Here is a 6,271-nt window from a genome sequence, read left to right on the forward strand (position 1 = left end):
AGGAGCTGAGAGAGTTCAAATGGAGTCAAAAGGCTATTCTTAAGCAAGCTTCAGCTAGATATTACTAACTGCCATGGCCTGCCATACCCCAACTATCATCATTCCTGTTAACCCTAAAGAACTCCTAAGGCCCTAACTGAGACTCTACAAAAGTTTCACGTACTAAGTTTATTTTCCTGAAACCTAGAGCCTCTAGAGGGTTCCGAGGCCAGACAAATCCTGAAACACAGAGGGGCAAGCCTCTCCAGGAATATAAACTAATTCCATCCATCCATCCTAAATTGTTGACACCTCTTTTCGACATGAAAAAGTTAGAATGGTCATAGTCTAAAGATCCCTACAGATTGGGAGTAGGGTCAAAGGAGAAGGAAGTGTTATAACAGGACAAATTGCATAAGGCTTGTAAACAAGCCTTGGTTTACTTTGGATTAAGGTGGAAGTCTTTGGAGGATTTTGCCCAGAGGGGTCATCTTTCTGATTAACATTTTAACAGGATCACTGTGGCTGTTGTGAAGACAATAGAATGAAGAGGTGTAAGCAGTTGAAGTTGAAACTGTTTTCATAGAGGTGCATATTTGTATTTTAAGTTATAAGTAGACTTTTCTAAATCTTAGGACAATTATACAATAGGAATGTTATTTATGTTATCATGCCAAGTGAGAGACCTTTCTGTCCACCTAGCCTACAATAGCTTCTTGCTCTCTATTCTGTTCCTTTACCCAACTTAATTTTTTCCTTGTAGCACTTAGCACTCCTCGAAATTAATTTTCATGTTTACTTAGTTTTTCCTGTCTGTTGTCTTCTCCCCCACCAGAATGCAAATTCCATGAGGAAAAGTATCATGTCTTCTTGTCCACTGCTTGGTAAGCAAACCAGTTTCTTAAATAGTTCCTGAAAGGTAGTAGGTGCGCCATGATTATTTTTGAATGAAGACTAGGCATAATAAACTGGAATGCAAAAGAATGGCCATCTCTTAGTTTTGTTAGAATTCTATTATTTAGTATTGTTGGCTATTATAACCAGGACTTTGGACTTAGTTTTCTCAGTTTTCTGAATCCAAGTATTGACATGAGTTGAAAGATTATATTCAGTGAAAATTTATTTCGCTTTCAACTCCAACTCTTATTTTGCTTTAAAAAGTACTCATTTCTTAAAAAAAAAAAAAAAGAACTACTCATTTCCGATTATACAAATAATACATACATATTGCAGAATGTTGTGAGGGAGGAAAGAAAAATAGAGAAATAATCCTCGATTTAGAGAGTGCCATTCTTGTGATTTTCGTGTATTTTATCTTAGTTTTTAATCTGTGCATATGTTTTAAATAGTTGAGATTATTTTATATAATATAATTTTATTTTTATGCCTTGTATGCTTCTTCAGGATTAGATCAGATATTAATGTTTTCCTATTAACAATTTCTCATAACATAATTTACCGTTTCTGATCCTGGGTGCTTAATATTTTCATTTTTAATTATCTTCAGATAATTAAGAACTAATCACCAAAAAAAAAAAAAAAAAGCAAATCAATCAGGCAAGCCCATATTCAAGGGGAAGGGAATTCGACTTCACCTCTTCATAGAGGCAGAATCAAAGAATTTGCTGGGATGTGTTTAAAATCACAAAGACCAAGAGGTTACCAGGAGTTACAATAGCCTCTGAGATGGTCTGAAATGATTGACTGTGAGTGTGACACAGTTTTTCCATGAATATGTGTGGAAAGTGGGGCCCAGGTGACCATCTGTGTAGCAAAGGGCAAAGTGACCCCAGAGGCTGGAGGACCAGCAGACCTGTTTGCCTGCCTGCACCCTCATTAGACAATACATTCATGGTCCCCTGCCCCTGGTGGGCATTTACCCATGTTGGTGAATGAGTAACAAGGGGAACTGGAAGTGTTCAGGGTTTCAGCTTCCACAGAGTGTACACGCTTGCTTACAATCTAATAAAAGTATAAAATATAAAACCCTCTCAAAAGAGCCTCATTGCAAGAGGGGATACAGCAACTTGCAGTTGTTGAGAATGAGCATCTGGAACTGGCTTTGAGACTGATCGAAACTCTCCCAACAACACCCAGAGGTGGGTGGTGGTTCCTCCAAGAACCTTTAACCAGACAGTTAAATTCAGGATAGAAGACTCTTCAGAAATCTAAAATTTTCAGGTGGTTGCTAGACCAGATAAGTTCTGAAACCCAGGCATGCCAGTCTTCAAAACATCAGCCAGTTCCACCCCTCACCCCATAATATTGACATCCCTTTTCAACATGAAAAATGTTAGAATGGGCATAACCCAAATATCCCTAAAGATTGGGAGAAAGATCAAGGGAGAAGGAGGCATTATAACAGAGAAGTTAAGATTTAACAAATGAATATGACTGCTGAATCATTATTATTTTTTTTTTTTAGTCTCCAGTGTCTTGGAGCAGACAGAAGGAAAAACCTGAAATTGTGAAACTGTGACCCATACCAAATTTCGAAATCTGTTCTATAGCTACTTGTTAAAATGTACTTTGAAATTTATTGCTTTTTTTGCATGTTACATTTCACAATAAAAAATATTTTAAAATATCAGTAGAGAGGAATCCTTCCACATGATTAATGACTAATAATAAAATGATCAGACAAAACCTATTGCAAATATGTCTCTGAGTGGGAAAGGACAAAACAAGGGCAGAAAATGTGAATCTGTTTCTGCCAGAAGACAATGACAAGAGAAAAAGCCTGTTCAGGAGGCTTCTACCCTTTTATGACATGCTTGGGGCTTGCTGCTCCTGAGACCTCCCCTGAGAGGAGGTGCCGAGGTTTCTGACAGTAAATCAGTCACCCACTTCCTTGCAGCAAGTCCAGAAGTGGAGGAATTACTCTGCTTAATCAGTGCTTGCCACTTCACTGAGAAGATGGAAGCCCTAGAACCTAAAGGCATTACTCACTCTCTCCACCTTGGCTCTCTCTCATCTCCAATCTCACCTTCTCCCTCTCTGTCTTTCCTGATAAATGACAGCAACAGGGGATGAGTGATGGAGGAAGCCAGGAGTTTCACAGACTGCTGGTTGTGTTTTATAGAGATTTGTGGTCCCACTTTTGGAAAGAGAGTGCTTGGGAGAGTAGGAAGAAAGGAATGTGCCTCCAAGCTTAAGCCAAGGCAGAACTCAAAGATGGGATCTCCTCCCTCTGGCCATGACAGGAGCTTAATGAAGCATGTGCCCTAATTACGGGAGGGTGTCTGGAGGAAGTGAAGCCATCTAATGTCAAGTTCAGGCATCCAACAAGCACGTGTTAAGCTACTACCGTGTGTCAGGCCCACTGCCGAGGGCTGGGGACACAGAGGCATTGCAGACATGGTCTCTGCCCTCAATGAGCTCACAGATAAGTGGGAAAGTGACACAGAACAAAGCAGAGCCATCAAGTGTTTCCAGAGCTGGAACCACAAGTTGGGGGTGGGGGTGGGGGTGGGGGTAGAGGAGGAGTTAGTCCCAAATGAGGTGAGAAAGGGAAGCTATGAGAGCCTTCCCTGAAGAGGGGCTGCTAGAGCTGAGCCTGGAAGGATAAATGAGTATTCCCTAGTAGAGGCAGTAATGCGAGTGCGTAAGACCACACAGAGGCAGGCGAGCACTTGCCAGCTGGTGAATAAAACACTGGACATGTGAATGGAGGCTGGGGTGGTTAGAAGCTCCTATGTACCTCAGAAAAGGCCATGTTCTTTTAATCCAATAAAAGTGCAGACTTACTGTGGGTGGGATCTTCTGATTAGGCTATTTCAATTGAGATGTGACCCACCTCATTCAAGGTGGGTCTTAACCCTTGTACTGGAGTCCTTTATGAGAGGATAAAATACACAGAGAAACTAAAAGATGAAATTCAGAGAAGCTTACAGAGAAAAGCCCTGGGGAAGCTCAGAGAGGACCCACAGAAGCTCAAGAGGAAGTCACTGAAGTCAGAAGCTGAAAGCAATGAAACCAGGAACAAAGGACCAGCAAACGATAGCCATGTGCCTTCCCAGGTGACAGGGGTGTCCCAGATACCAGCAGCCTGCCTTCAGAGTCCAGGTATTGTTCTGTTGACACCTTGAGTTGGACATTTTCATGGCCTAAGAACTGTAAATTTCAAGCGAACACATTGTAATGCATTGTAAAAGCCAACCTGTTTCTGGTATTTTGCATTCTGGCAGCTTTAGCAAAACGAAACGGGAGTAGAGTGAGGAAAGAAGCTGGAGAGACAAATGTTTTTTTAGTTTCCAGGCTGCTAAAGCAAGTATCATACAAGAGGTAAGTTTAGTAACTGGAATTTATCAGCTCATGGTTTTGGAGGCAAGAAATCTTGCTTCCTGCCAGGGTTGGTATCATCTGACTGGTCAGCAAACTTTGGGGTTCATTCGCTTTTCTATCATGTAGTAACACACATGGTGGCAACTTCTTTCTCTTCTATTGATTTGTAGCTTATGACTCCTCCCCATGGCTTCTCTCAGAGTCCAATTTTCTTTGTGTAAAAGAACTTAAGCCTTTTGGGATTAAGGTCCACCCCCCCACACCCCCCATTCACTGTGGGCACACCTTAACTAATAACATCATCAAAGGTCCTATTTACAAAATGGTTCACACCCACAGGACCAGGGGTTAGGACCTGAGTTTGCCTTTTGTGGGGGACATGATTCAATCTCCAGCAGCAGGTCAAGACCAGATTATGGCCAGACTTGTAGGACAGGCTGAGGAGGTGGAACTTTGGCCTGGAGGCCATGGGGAGTGCTGGAAGGATTTAAGAGACTGAGGCAATGCCAGTGAGGCCCGCTCTCCCCATTATGTGAGAATTAATATGGGGGAAGTGGAAAGGGCTGGAGGGGGGGAGATGAGTGAAGAGTGCTAGCAAGTGGTGATGGAGATTTGTATTTGGGCAGAGGCCATGGAGGGGTACCTGGCTTCAGGATAAGCCACAGTGGGATCAGGACAAGCAGCAAGGGCCAGAGGTCAGGACCCAGTTCAGTCCAGTATCTCAGACTCTATCTACCCTGAGCACCTAGTTTCTGCCCCAGCATTGGATGAGAAAGTATTGGAGGCAGCAATAGGAAACTAGGAGAGAGGACGGCATCATGAGAGATGCTGGGTGATGATGGAATTGGGAGGTAGGAGGCAAGGAGCAACATGACTCCCTGTTCGGGCCGTATTTCTGCACTCAGCCCATTGTGCTGTTGCACTGGGATAGCTGGGAGGAGCAGGGTGACTGGCAGGGAAGAGGACATTCCCCTGCCTTTTTTTCACAAGTTCATTCAACAAACATTTGTCCAGGGCCTGCTAAGTGAGAGGCCCCAATACTTTGGAACCAGTAAAACTGGTTCAAATCTCAGTATACAAACTCCATGGCCTCAGGCAAGTGCCTTCATCTCTGAGCCAGCTTCCCCATCTGGAAAATGGAGACAGTCATAGGTTTCATGCAGAATTGTTTTAAGGATTTAAGGATGAATGGTAGTGTTCAGTAAATGGCAGTCATTATTTTTTTACCCAGGACTTGGCTGGGGCTCGGACCATGATGACATTAATTGAGGGTGAACCCCTGTCAAGCCTGGGCTTTAGAAGTTTCTGTGTTTCAATGCTTCCCTCTGCTGGCCAAAAGGGAAACATTCCATGGGGGAAAGAATCAGGATGCTAAGACCGGAGACAGTTCCTGCCTCCCCCGTACAGTTTAGGAATCTCCCTACATTGAGCCTCCCACAGTGGAGGCCACCAGAGGCAGCAGCTATGGAGTAACACACAGACTGCCAGCGACCAGCAGTGCGAAGTTGGATGCATCCCTTCACCTCTCTGAGCCTCGATTTTCTTGGCTATCCGGTAAAGTGATGATCTCCGTCATGTTGCACACAGTTGCTATGAATCCCAAACGAGATTATGTCTATGGAAGTTTTTAGAAAACCTGAAATACCCCCAAAATGAAAGTGGTCAAGCACTTTTGGATGCCCTTTGCCACGATGCTGCACTCAGGACCCCAGGAAGATATAAGAAGCTGGCCCTGCCCTTAAAGAGCTTCAGTCTGGTGATGGAGACAGTTATGCTTCATAGCATGCTTCATAGCTTCAACATGAAAGGGGTGAGATGGGGACTGTGTGCCTGGAAGGGTCAAGAAAAGGCCTGCTATTCACTCTGTCTGCCTGATCCAAGGCCCTCAGTCATTGGGCCCTGAAAGGACAGAGTCTGAAGTGAAGTCCAGTTTGACCTGAAAGTTTCCAATCACTGCATAACTTGGTATAATCCGCCTTTGCATTCCCCACACCCGTGTCCCCTGAAA

General features: G+C 43.5%; 1 long non-coding RNA gene across 1 annotated transcript; it reads left to right on the top strand.

Moving 5' to 3' along the window:
- The first annotated feature begins 502 nt into the window (after positions 1–502).
- Positions 503–2,542, top strand: LOC143663152 (uncharacterized). The gene is made up of 3 exons (XR_013165834.1): positions 503–567; positions 815–863; positions 2,405–2,542. It is a non-coding gene; the product is annotated as an uncharacterized LOC143663152 (long non-coding RNA).
- Positions 2,543–6,271: the final 3,729 nt, after the last annotated feature.

The sequence above is a fragment of the Tamandua tetradactyla genome, chromosome 2 (genome assembly GCF_023851605.1).
Source record: "Tamandua tetradactyla isolate mTamTet1 chromosome 2, mTamTet1.pri, whole genome shotgun sequence".
Classification (NCBI taxonomy): Eukaryota; Metazoa; Chordata; class Mammalia; order Pilosa; family Myrmecophagidae; genus Tamandua; species Tamandua tetradactyla.